General features: G+C 31.1%; 1 long non-coding RNA gene across 1 annotated transcript in view; it reads left to right on the top strand.

Annotated features, from left to right (window-relative positions):
* LOC123619709 (uncharacterized) overlaps positions 1-14711 on the top strand; it is a 558614-nt gene that overhangs the window by 57791 nt on the left and 486112 nt on the right. The gene's annotated exons all lie outside the window — the stretch shown is intronic.

The raw sequence follows: 14711 nt of genomic DNA, 5'->3' as shown, positions 1-14711 counted from the left end.
TTTCTCAGTCTGACTTATTTCATTTAGCATAATGACCTCAAAGTCCATCCGTGTTGTCTAAATTACTATATTTTATTCTTTTTATGGCTCAATAATACTCATATATGATATTCTTGAACAATATCATGTCCTGAATAATATTCTTGAATAGGCCAAAATGTATGTATTTCAATTAGTATTTTTCCCCCATATCTTGGATATTTTAAATAATGCTGCAGTGAACAAGGGGGTGCAGTATCTTTTTGAGTTAGAGTTTTCATTTTTTTTTGATAAATACTTAGAGATGGTATCACTGGATCATATGGCAGTTCTATTTTTAACTTTTTGAGGAACTGCCAAAATGTTTTCTATAGTGACTGCACCAATTTGCATTCCCACCAACAGTGCACAATATTTCCCTTTCCTCTAGATTCTAGTCAGCGCTTGCTTGTTATTTCTCATCTTTTCTATAATAACCATTCTAACTGACGTGCGGTGATACCTCATTGTGATTTCAATTTGCATTTCCCCGATGATTAATGATATTGAGCATCTTTTAATGTACCTGTTGGCCATCTGTGTGTCTTTTTTAGAAAAATATGTTCAGACCCTCTGCCCATTTTTAAAAGATTGAATTGTTTGTTATTGTGTTTTATGTGTTTTGTTATGTGTTTTTTACATGTCTTGGTTATTATCCCCATATCAAATATATAATTTGCAGATATTTTCTCCCATTCAGTGTGTTGATTTTTAAAATTTCGTTGACCTTATTTGCTGTGCAGAAACTTTTTAGTTTAATGTAGTCTGACTTGTTTATTTTTGCTTTTCTTACTTTTGCTTTGGTGCCAAATTTTAAAAATCATTACAAAGACCTATGTCAAGGAGCTTACCACTTATTTTTCCTCTAGGAGTTTTGTGGTTTCAGAAGGTCTTACATTAATCCATTTTGAATTAATTTTTGTGTATGGTATAAGTTACTGGTCTTGTTTCATCCTTTTACTGTGGCTGTCCAGTTTTTCTAACACTATTGAAGTTACTGTCCTTTCCCTATTATATATTCTTGGCTCCTTTGTTATAAATTAATTGACAGTATATGCGTGTATTTATTTCTTATCTGTCTTTCTGTTCCACTGATCTATATATCTGTTTTTATGCCAGTGCATACTTTTTAATTACTATAGCTTTGTAATACAGTTTGAAATTAGGGAGCATAAGGCCTCCAGTTTTGTTCTTCTTTCTCAAGATTCATTTGACTGTTCTAAGTCCCTTGTGGCCTATACACATTTTAGGATTATTTATTCTATTTCTGTGAAAATGCCATTGGGGTTTTCATAGGAATTGCATTTAATCTGTAAATTGCTTCGGGTAGTATGTTTATTTTAACAATATTCATTCTTCCAGTCCATGAACATGGAGTATCTTTTCATTTATTAGTGTCTAATTTATTTTATTACTGTTTTGTATTTTTCAATATACATGTCTTTCATGTCCTTGGTTAAATTTATTCCTAGATACTTTACTCTTTTTGATGCAATTGTAAATGGGATTATTTTCTAAATTTCTCTTTTGATAATTTATTATTAGTGTATATATATGCAGCACACTTACGAGTATTGATTTTGTAACCCGCAACTTTACTGGTTTTATTTATTAGTTCTAACAGATTTTTGATAGAGTCTTTAGGTTTTTCCATATATAATATATGTGTTTTGGAGGAAAAGCTTTTGGCCTTTAACCATTGGGTATGGTGTTCGCTGTGGGCTTGTCACATACTGCATTTATTATGTTGCGGTACGTTCCTTCTTTACTCACTTTTTAAAAAGTTTTTTTATTATACATGGGTGTTGAATTTTGTAAAAAAATTTTTTGCATCTATTGAAAAGATTGTATGATTTTTATCCTTCATTTTGTTAATGTGGTATATCACATTGACTGATTTGCAGATTTTGAACCATCCTTACATACCTGGAATAAATCCCAGTTGGTCATGATGTATGATCCTTTTAATGTATTATTGAATTTAGTTTGCTTATATTGTGTTGAGGATGTTTTTCATTTATATTTATTAGGGACACTCACCTGTAATTTTCTTTTCTTGTGGAGCCCCTGTCCCTTGTTTGGTATCAGGGTTATGCTGGTCCTATGAGTTTTGAAGAATCTCATCCTCTCTTTTTTGGAAACAGTTTGAGAATATGTATTAATTATTCTTTGAAGGTTTGGTAGAATTCACCAGTGAAATCATTTGGTCCTGGATTTTTGCTTTGGAGGGAGGTTTTAAATTACTGATTCAGTGTCCTTACTAGTAATTCATCTGTTCATATTTTGTATTTCCTCATAATTCAATCTTGGAAGATTCCTGTTTTCTAGGTATTAATCCATTTTTTAAAAATTATTCATTTTGTTGGCATATAATTATTCATAATAGTTTCTCATGATCCTTTGTATTCCTGTGGTATCAGTTGTAACATCTGCTGTTTTATTTCTGATTTATTTATTTGAGTCCTTTCTTTTTTTCCTGGTGTGTCTCATTAATGACTTGCCAATTTTGTTTATCTTTTCAAAGAACCAGCTTTTAGTTTTATTGATCTTTATTGTCTTTTTAGTCTCTAATTTATTTATGCTCTAATCTTCATTACTTACTTCCTTCTACTAATTTTGGGCTCCCTTTGTTCTTTTTTTTTCCTATTTCTTTGAGGAATGAAGGTAAGTTATTTGAGACTTTTCTTGTTTCTGGAGTTAGGAATTTGACTCTGAGCTTTCCTCTTAGAACTGCTTTTGCTGCATCTAACAAATTTTGTTATATTTCCTTTTTCATTTGCCTCAAGGAATTTTTTATTTCTCTTTTGATTTCTTCTTTGACCCATTAGTTGTTCAGTAGTATGTTGTTTAATTTCCACATATTTGTGAATTTTCCAGTTTTCTTCATGCAGCTAATTTCCAGGTTCATACCATTGTGGTTGGAAAACATGCTTGATATGATTTCAGATTTCTTAAATTTATTCACTTGTTTTTTCTTGACCTAAAACATGAAAATGTTTCATGTGCACTTCAGAAGAATGTATATTCTGTTGCTTTTCAATGGAATGTCCTGTATATATATGTTAAGTCTTCTGGTCTAACATGTTTAAGGCCAGGGTTTCCTTACTGATTTTCTATCTGGGTGGTCTATCCATTGATTAAGTGGGATATTAAAGTCCCATACTATTATTGTATTGCTGTCATTTTGTCCCCTTTAACCCTGTTAATATTTGCTTTATGTATTTAGATTCTCCTATTTAGAGTGCATAAATATTTACAGTTCTTACATCCTTTCATTGGATTGACCTTTATCTTTATGTAACATCTATCTTTGTGTCTTACTATAGTCTTTATTTTAAAGTCTATTTTGTATGATATGAGTATAGATAACCCAGCTTTCTTTTGGTTATTATTTGTGTGGAATATCTTTTTCCATCCCTTTACTTTTGGTCTCTGTGTGTCCTTACATCTAAAGTGAATCTCTTGTAGGCAACATATAGATAGGTCTTATTTTTTCATACATTCAGCCTCTTTGTCTTTTGAATGAAGAATCTAGTCCATTTACATTTAAAGTAATTATTGATACATATGTACTTATTGCCATTTTGTTCATTTTTTTCTGACTCTTTTGATAGTTCCTCTCTTTTGGTCTCTTCCTCTGTAGTTTGATGGCTTTTTCAGTGGTATGCTTATATTCCTTTCTCTTTTGCTTCTGTATATTTACTATAGAGTTTTGCTTTGTGGTTACTATGAGTCTTATGTATAACAACTTAGAGAAGGAGAAGAGAGAAAGGGGCAGAAATCATATTTGAAGAAATTATGGCTGAAAAATTTCCACATCTGGTAAAGGAAACAGATATTTGGATCCAGGAAACCCAAGAGTTGCAAATAAAATGAACCTAAAGAGAGTCATTCCAAGACACTTTATAATTAAATGTCAAAAGTTAAAGACAAAAAAAATGTTAAAAGCAGTAAGAGAAAAACAACTTATGTACAAGGGAAGCTCTGTAAGACTAACAGCAAATTTTTTTTTTAGCAGAAACTTTGCAAGCCAGTAGGCACTGGCACAATATATTCAAAATGCTGAAAGGTAAAGAACTTTTAACGGAGAATACCTGGCAAAATTACCATTCAGAATTGAAAGAGAGATAAAGATTTTTCCAGACAAGCAAAAGCTTGCACTGTTATTGAACATAAACAGGTAACCAACAACTGTGAGAATCTGGGAATAACCAGTAAGAGAAAACGTAAAGACAAAACTAAATAAAATAACTAGAAGTACACAGAGTTTATATAGTTACCATTAATAAATAAAGTTACCATTAATATCCTCAGAGATAAGATAAGATAACAAGATGTGACATAAAATGAATTACCAAAACATAATAGAATTCTTGAGAATTAAATTTTCTATTGTAATAATGTAACTTAATAGTAGATTTGGAAGATGAAGTTGACTGATTTTCCTGAAAAAGTGAGTAAAAATAAAAGAGGTGGACATTAGAGAGCAACGTTTAGTGAACTAAAAGATTGGTTAAATAGGGTCAGCAGTTAAAATGTAGAGTGAACAAATTATATAATGAAAGAACAACCAATACAATGGAGTGTGGTATACATAAAATTAAATAACTTTTTAAATGGATAAGAATTAAAGTTCACAGTTTTTCAAATTGAATTTATATACCAGGGTCCAAACCCAGTGGATGAAAATAGATCTACCAACACTAAAAAAAAAAAAAATAATGAATAAAATCAGCTAACTGAGAAAAAAAACAAGATAATTTAAGGTTTTTGAGAGGAAAAATAAGGTAAGTCAATGAAGCAAAATCTTACAAATTGTAAGAGAAAATTATTTCCAGTATAGAATAATATGCTTAGCCAAACTACTAATCAGATATGAGAAAAGCATAAAATGCATTTTCTACACATAAGTTTCCAAAGTGATATACTTCCAATGCATAGTATCTCAGAAAGTAACTGAAGAATGTTCCACTGAACTGAGTAGTAAGTGAGGAAAGAAAAGTGCACAATGTGTAGGGAATCTCCAGGTTGTTAAAGAAGTAAAGCATATTTAAATGACAATCTGTGTGAATCAGAATCGAAGAAAAAAAATTTTCAAAAAGATAAAACTGATAAATGCCTAATGCTCGTGAATGTATTGATAGACTCACTACACAGCCAGAATTAAGACTGAAGCTCATTTTTTGATACATGTGTAGAAAACTAACCCAAAAAAAGAGAAAGAAAATTATCAACTCAGGGAATGAAAATGTTGTGTAGGAAAGACATGCAATCATTTATACTAAGTGGGTCAACTGTGAGTAGCATTCAACTAGTCATAATAATATGAACACTAATTATTGACCAAACAAAGTTAAGATGTGATTATACTGGGAGGATGGGAAGAAGAGTTAAATCTTTAGCTGTCATAGTGGTAAATCAATAGAAAATACTTAATGATGAACAATAATGAAGTTTCAGTATTAGGTTATTATTTAGAGAGATAGGAGCAAAATCCAAAAGCAATTCTAAAATAGTTGAAAGTAGTATCTTCTGAGGAGGGAAAAATGGGATGTAAGGGATAGGATATTACCATTTTCCATAAAAGCTTTGAAGAACTGTTTGACTTCTTATCCTATGTGATGTACAACATTTTAAAATTAAAAATAAAATAACAACAAGAAGAAAGAATTGATGCATGATCTTCAGATCATGGAGATTAAAATCCACACAGGATGTGTGGCTTACAGTTTTATGGCAGCTGTCAGTGAGCATGTTGGGGTGTTTTTCAGTGTGACTTTTGAATATATAAAGGCGTATTTGACAGTAAGTTCAATATTTTAAGTTAATATGCAGCATATTAAAAATTTTAAAACACTAAAAGCTTTAGATTTTAATCCAGAAATCTCTTACTCTATTTATAAGTTTAATTTAAAAATAATTTTAAGGGGGGCTTTGATTAGTGTTTGATTCCATTTGCAACTTAATTAGACTCCCTTAAAAATTTTAAGCTGCATTTATAAATTTAGTATGCTCAATTATCTTTGTGAGAATTTTAATTATCTGACTAACAAACAAAGCCTTCCTTAAACAACCCTTATAAAGCTAATAAATCAAACTAACAAAATGGTGACGTTTAAGTTGTCTTACATGTTAAAGTATACTACTGCTAACTTAGCAAAACTTCTTGTAAATTTCAACTCAAAATAATCACTCAGTTACACTTTTAAAATTGGAATGTAAAGTGCTAATCTGTACCTATTTAAATACTACCATCAATTATTAATAGGTATAACATCTTTAAACTATGAATATTATAGTTTTGATGTACTTCATCATCTCTTTACTTTTAAGAAAAATTTTTCCCAGGGTAAAAGAAAAAAATGAAAAAGTACCATGAAAACAATTATCCTCTCTTAAGCAAGTGGGGTTTTCAACTCAAGTAAATTGTAGCTACCATCTCAGGCTGCTTGTTATCAGACATTTCAATTGGACTTTGATATCTGGAGCTGCAGATATTTAGGGTGTTTTTTTTATTACTATGGTGAAAAGAATTGGGACTTTTTATAGAGTTAGGCTGATAAATAAAGGTTCCAAGTCCATGAACTCTGAATGAGGATGAGGTAGGTATGCAACTCATGTTCATTACATTCACTTTACCAATATTTTCTTCACATTACCTTATATCCAGTCTGATTTTAATTAATCTCCTTACTCAGATTGTTTAAGGACTAGGCTGGATTAAAAAATCTATTTATTGTATGATTCTTGTTAGAATATTTTTTATTTTCTAACTATCTACTGAAGTCATAACTTTTCTAGATATTTAAATGACATGCAAATAGATTTTTCTTCTCATATTTATATCCAGCTCAGTGGTCATAGTTTCCAAGCCTAGATTAATGATATAGCTAGACTGATTTACTGCTGGCCATGAAGAGTTATTCCCATAGACTAATGAATTGTTGAGAAAATGTTCAGGGAAAATAAACCTAAACTTATGCTGCCTGTTTATGTAATTTACTCACTGATCACCTCCTTCACCATTTTAACAAATAACTCAGACAAAAATGGACCCCATTCAAAAGTAATAATTGAAAAGATACTACCAGTGGGCCCATGCAAAATACATTTCAAGTTTAATAGAAAAAAGCAGTAGGGACAATATGATAATAAAATGGAGATAAGATTACATACCACATTAATTACCATTGAGCCACAAAGCTAATGAAAATATGTAATGCATTGCCTCATAAAATGAAAACAAACAAAAAAAACTTTCTAAACAATAGGGTTTCCCTGACATAAATAGTCAAAAATTAGAAGTGGGGCTTAAAACAGATATAAGATATATGAAATATATGAAAAGTGCAGTTAGGAATAAATAGAAGAGAAAATAAATGTCTTTAATTTCAGAAATATATATTATACTAGAAATAGTAAAATGGAGGATAGACATTTTCAAAATTTAGTCAAGGAAGTGGAATACAAGTGGGAAAATTATCAAGTGAAACATAATGGAAAATAATACAGAAATAACAAGAGTAGAACAATATTTATAGTTATTCGAAGATAGACAAAGCTGACCAATATGTTGTTTTATATATTTTATCTAGTTTTATAATTTTTTTTATGGCTGGAGAGTGAGATTGATAAAAGTTACTTCATCATGTCTGCATGTGTAAGTTTCCAGACTCATAGCCTTTATTTCTTATATCTTAGCCCATTATATATTATTTATTATTATGATATATTTGATATTATATTATATACTCAATTATGCAGTCAATTATAAAAGGTAAAATACTAACAAAATAACTTCAAAGAAATGGAATTTCTGTTTAATTGAAACAAAAATTCATGACTTGAAAGTATAATGATAGGGTAAAAAATAATTCCTAGTTGTAAATGCAAAATAGAAATGAATCAGTTCCCCAAAAGACAGAAATCAAGCCCAGAGCATTTTGTGTTGGTCCCTTGACCAAGATGATCAGCCTCTAAGCCAGAATAAAGTTACAACTTCTTTGGAGGGAAATATCCTATAAAGAATATTTTTTTTTAATGTCTGGCTTTTGATTAAGAGAGAAAGAAAGACATGTGTAGCCTTAAATGTTTCCGAGCACAGAAAATGAAAATACTTCCGTAACTATTCATGAATGATTACTGTGTTGACACCAAACGGGACAAAAGTTGAACACATGTTCTCTTCCTGCTCGCCATAACACACACAGAAACACACACAGATCACAGAGGATAAAATACAGCCTTATCTCATTTATGAATATTAATGCAAATATTCTAAAAATATATTTTGCAATGAAAAGTCACAAGTGCATTAAAATCATACTTCATAATCAAGTGGAAGTCATATTAGTAAGCAAGAATGATGATTTAGGAAATACTTTACTGTAATTCATCATATTAAAGAAAAAATAGCAATCATCTTCAGAAACATCTAGCCTCATAACCAATTAAATGATCTTAACAGAGTGGCAATAAATAATAAATAGATAATAAAATAGAAAATAAAAATAATAAGAGAAGTAACTTAACCCAAAATTCAGAACCATGTTTAAACAGGATAAGAATTATAACTTCAGACAAAAAATAAGGACATTAATTCTAAACATAATATTTTTTGCATGTTGTATTTATTGTATATTATTTAACGTTATGCAAAATTAGTACTATGATGTTACACAAAAGGAAGGTTTAAGAAATAGACAATTTGAAAAGAGGCAAGATTTACAGTGTTTGTAAATATTTTTATTTTATTATAAAATCTATGAGAAGCAACTAAAATATTCATAATATGTGAATTTAGAAATGTGACTGGTGATAAAATTAATATATGAACATCAATAGTTTCCCTTTCTACTAACAATGAACTAGAAAAACCTACCTAAAGATAAATGTAAGAAGAAATGAAACAAACAAGAAGAAAATCGAAAATCCTTTCGATGGACAAAAAAGATACTTGAACAAGTGGAAAATTATACTTCTTTTTAAAGAAGATTCAGTAACAAAAAGTCTTCCTCAATTCTCATGCATATACTCACAGGCTTTTATTTTGAGTTAAAGTAACCTGATTATGAAGCACGTATGGAAATAAATAAGCGAGACACTTTCAGTCATACCTTTAATTTAGTATTAGTGTTATCACTAAAAATGCAAACTTAATCAAGCTACTCACCCTTCTTGCAATCTCCTAAAATCTCTCAATGGTGCATAATTAACTATACGATGAAATCTGAATACTTCAGCATGCATTACAAATACCCAATTGCAGTCACTCTCTTGCCTGGTGCCCTTTTCTCCTTGTCTTTTTCTCAAATTCCTTCCAGAGTTAACTCCTCTCTGAAGGTTGATTTCGTTGTAGTCTTATCCATTATACCATCTGTATGTCGAACTTGGGATTCCTTTTTTTTGTGGCTCCTTAATACATGATTTTTCCATGAACAGTTTTTGAATAATTGGATTATATGCTTGTCTTCTTTGCATCTTTTGTGCCTAGTGTGTAGATACCTTTGATTGATTCCTACATATGAGAGATGTATGTGTGTGTATGCTTGTGTATGTGTTTGTATGCATGCTGTAATACAGTTTCCACATGTAGATGACATCTACCTTGAGTAAAAAAATAATTGTTAGTGTTCCAGAATCATTTGACATATGTGATCTGGCAAAGGTACTACCTTTTAAGGCAAAACGAAAGCAATAATTGCCATAATTTAGTGGCATAAATTTAGAAATTGATTAATGATCGTTATCCTGGAAGTCATGTGATGTCAATCTAATATTAAAGAAAACCAAACTTTTCTTTGGATGATGAAGTGGCAACAACTTTTGTGGCCTTAAAAATTTTGAAGCTCTTGCAGTTCTGGAGTGAGTGTATCATGGATTACTTGTATTTTATCATTAACATTTACATATAACACATATGAATTAAGGTGATTTTTTTCTATTTTTTCTGCCAGTGGATATCTCATCCACAGATATATTTTAGGAATACTTACCTTAAGGTTTATTACTTTAAGTTTATTTTCTATTGAGTCCATGAGGAATATGTTGATTCCAAAATCCAATGTTCTAATATTCTGCATTCCTGAAAAGAAAAAAAATGTCCTGAAACACTGGAATTCCAGAGGCACCAGAAATTCCAAAAACAGGGTAAAATGAAGTAATAACATCTATTATCAAGTGCTGTTCACTATACTATAGAAACAGTACCAGACAATTATTATGTTATTGCCTTTAATCATTGAATTATTACTAAATAATCTAGAGTATCTTTAACTTAACAGTTGAAAAGAAAGAAGACTCTTTAAGGTTTATGGCAGTAAGTATATGCTCTTGGATTGCATAATTAGTTCCACAGTGTGTAGAGCTGGGCTTTAGGAATAAAGGATGCTCAGGATAAACATTTTCCTGGCTCTGAAGAAGGTCAGATGTCAGACATCTCCAATTTTGTTCACTGAATCCCTGTCAGTAAAAGCATTTCATGCAAACTGAACATGTCTAACTTGCAAATGTACATGTGCTACATGGAAGTATAGAAACTAATAATAAAAATTAAGAGTTAAGGAAGCAGTAACAATTTTAAATGTGTTTATTTAATTTCCTTTATTATCATTTCATCATAGAAGTTTATGGGAATAAATCCAGTCAAATAATTTTCTTGATATTTAAAGTAATTTGGCTAATTTTTGTCAGATATGTTTAGATTATCAGTGTTGGCCCTAGAAATAAGGCTGACAAAGACTCAAGTTATTTTAAAAGTAGAGAGAAGCACCAAATTTGTTGTTTTCTTATTTTTGTCTCATAACTAAGATTATGTTAAATATGTAGTATCTTTTTAGAAATCTTAATTTGCTTGATCATTTTATGAAGGTCAGTTAGTTAAAACTATTTAACTGGGTACATAGCAATTGTAACAGAATGCAATATGCTGAAAAATTAACAAATAGAAGAGGGCACCATTGCCTCTCTACCTGCAAGGTGGAACTTCCACAGTCCTCAGGATTGGTCAGCTGCTATAGATAAAACACAACTTTTGATGTGAAATTCGGTTGGGAACACTACTATGAGTAGTGGTATATGGTAATGTTAGGAAATCTTATTTTCCTTCTCAATTTTTAGATTAAAAAGTAAATATGAATAGAATTATTAAAATTTTTTTCAGCATCCCATTGGATGATCTTGTCTACCCTGTGGTGTATATACATCTCATTATAGAAGGCACTGATCTAGCTGGTAAACAGCAGCATCAAGGTCCCAACACAGAACTCCCTGGCCCCATATTCCTCCCACAAACCCTATAGAATGACCTGGTTGAGAGGTCACTCTCTGGTGTGAGAGGTCACTCTCTGATACTTGTACCAGGAAGCTGTTGATAAAATTGAGACCATTAAAAATATATAAAAACTTTCTCACTCCATGGCAAGAGTGGAATGCAAGATAAAATTTAGGTAAAATATAAAACATCTCAAATCATAGAAAACATGATAAAATCCCAGCAAATATTAGGGAGGATGATAATTATCAATGGTTTTATTTCTTTACTAGAAGGTGAAGACTACTAGAGTGAATTAGTAAAAAGCAATCTCTGCTCTATGATGCTTACAAAAATAATCTCCAAACCCAGTGAAATGGGACAAGTGTTTTTTGGGGGTGAAGGGGTGACATTTGAACAAAAAATACTCACCCACCAAATGGAAAGCAAAATCAAATCCAGTTGGGCCGTACTCGAGTAGAATTCAAGGCTAAAAGTGCCCACATTTAGCTGTATTATATCTTTCTTATAGCTGTATCAATAAGTATGATCCTCTATCAAATCAATTGTATAGAGAGTAAAATCCAAACTACACAGTAGTCATCCTTCATAACAAAATACTCCCAAACTGGAAATTAGAATAAAAAATTTACATTAAGAAAACCTAAAACGATCGCATCAAATTAAGAACTAAAATAATCATGCTAAATATCAACAACTTCAGAGATAAAAATTGAAAAGTTATGGGTAATCTGGAGAATCACAAAAGTGAGATCACTAAATAAGACTATTGACAAAGTGAGACCTTCAAAAGGGAAGTTAAAAGAAAGAGCAGAGCTAACTTAATTTAGGAAATATCCATCACTATGTATCAGGATTTGGTTGATGAGACCATAGCTCTGTCTAGAGTTTTATGCATAGCATTAAACACCTGCCATAGGTGAAGAAAAATTCAAAACCAAACAAAATAATTCATACCCAAAAGCCCAAAGTTGAATGTGAGACAGTCTCTATGAAAAGTGAAATGAAGACAATATTCATTTAAAAATACATTGATATAAAACTGAAAAAACCAAAAACGAATAGTTAATAAAACTAATCATAGAGTTTTTTTTATAACAATGACACAAAACCTTTTCCTTTTCCCTTTCAAACACCTGAATGACTCCCAATAAAATTAAAGAATAAACCTCCCAAAAAGTTAAACTCAAAGTATATGAATTAGAATTGTAAGTGGAGATTCACAATGTAGTTGGAGGCAATTGAAGAAATATATCCAGGAAATTAGTAGAGATATATTTAAAAAGGTATGTTAAAGATCTCATCATAGTGCTATTCATAAAGCTAAAAAGTTACAAGCGATAATGGGTATAGTTATTTTGATTTCAGTGTATGCATATCCTGGGACATAATGTGGTAATTCTTAAAAGTTTATGAAGCATTTTTTTGTAAATTCGAAAAAAAATTGGATTTTTCAAATAAAAAATTCTGAATTTACGTATAATGTATAATTTCAACTATTTCCTAAGAACTGTATAGCACAAGACTAAAAGTAAATGCAACAAACTGCTAGTAGTGGAATTTTATTTTATAGTAATGAAATAATGAAACAGGTCTTTTGACTTACTACTCATGTTCTTATACATTTTCTCTATACTTGTAAGTTCAATATTTATGTCTGAAACTATTGACTTTCCACTAGGCATTGTGGCTTTGTCACTATTCCGTTCAGTGGACTAGAGGTAGTGTGGCTATATGTCTCAGTTTATGACCATTGTTCTGGCATAAACACTAATATTGCCTCTCTCTCTTTCACAGTGCACTAGTTTGGACAATAAATTATATGGTTATCTGAGATATAGGGAGCCACATTCTCATCCTGTCTTACATTGCTGGCCTACAAAATTCTAGATAAGTAACCTATGTATGGGAGGTTTTGATCCCTACTGTTAAATAGAAATAATCTCTTTGCTGGTTAACTTCATAGGAGTGTTGTGAGGATTAGTGAAGAGAAAGTTGGAAAATGCTTGGAGCTCCTCAGAGAAAAGTACTATAATATTTTCACTGTTACATTTCTCTACTAGTTTGCTGAGTGGGAAGTCAGGGGAAATCAAGATTTTGTGAGTATCAGCAGTGAAGCCAAATCAATCACACATGTTCTGGCAGCACATTTTATACAAGTGCTTTAGAGTACAGAATCTAGTGAACCTAAAACTCCCCTAAACATATAAATTAGTAGAGACATACAGACTAAATTTTGACTCTAAATTGGCTGTTCAATTAGGAGTTATGAGTAAATGTGTTGAACTTCCCTTTCTCGGGGAAAATATTGTGCTCTATCAAGTATTAACCATAAGGTGCGTTTGGAAGCTGAACAAAGACTGTTCATTAAGCTTCAAAGGGACAGATCTGAAACAACCAGCACTTTGTAACCTGGCATCAGACCTCTAAATCAAACCTATTATTTTAGAGGCCAATTAAGTGCTTTACTAACTCAGTGGAAAGGCTGCATCTTCACAAAATACTTTCAGCACCTTATAAATTGGATACTTTGGTCTGGCACTGAAAGATCTTTCTTGAAATTCTTACATATCAAAATCAAAACCAATAAATCAATCCAGTTCTGAGGCAGCAAAGAAGCAGATGAAAGGCAACAACAAAGCAGAAAAAAAGTTCTAGCAATGATTCTCCAAGTATAATGGATCCTAAGTATAATGGATCCTTAGTTTGATTAAGACTCAGGGGAAACACCTGGAAAAAGTGCAGCCAAGTCTGCCTCTCGGTCCCTTTGTTCTCCCTAAAATCCACATCCCTTGGGTTAAGTATAATACCATACTTGATACTTTGAAGTTGAAACATAATACTTTATTTTTCTGACACTGCAAATGCATTACAAATCTCCAAGTTGTTTCTCTTTTCACAAGAGAAGCTGTTCCCCTGTCTGTCTAAAATTCATACTTTGACCTTACATGTCTGTCTTTGAGAACAAATCATCTTTCTTTCCACTATTTCTCAATTTCGTCTCTTACTCTTGGCTGTATACTAGAGGCAAGGATGGCATTTGCCTATTTGTCAGAATGAAACAGTTGTTCTTGGAGAGTATTGAGCAGTTTTTTATGCAAAGGTGAACTAGTTATGTAGTATTTTACTAGGTGCAAAAGGGAAGTAAATGCTGAAAACTGGCACTTCTTAAAATACACATTTTCTTCCATTTTATTTTGTTTTAGTTGGAACACAGATAAAAGGTACATTTTAATTCAAAAAGGAGTAAAAGATTTAGTTATGAATTTTGAGGAATATTTGTATCTTAGAATTGTTTTCTCATTTCTGGTTCTATGGAATTCAATTGAGGAAAATATTTTTAGAGCTTAGTATTTCCAAATAAGAATTACATAAATATATAGAGAAATTTTAAAAAATAGAGTAATGAGTGTTACTGAGC

Source organism: Camelus bactrianus, chromosome 6 (genome assembly GCF_048773025.1).
Source record: "Camelus bactrianus isolate YW-2024 breed Bactrian camel chromosome 6, ASM4877302v1, whole genome shotgun sequence".
In the NCBI taxonomy this organism is placed as follows: domain Eukaryota; kingdom Metazoa; phylum Chordata; class Mammalia; order Artiodactyla; family Camelidae; genus Camelus; species Camelus bactrianus.
This window is presented reverse-complemented; position numbering and strand designations above follow the sequence as displayed.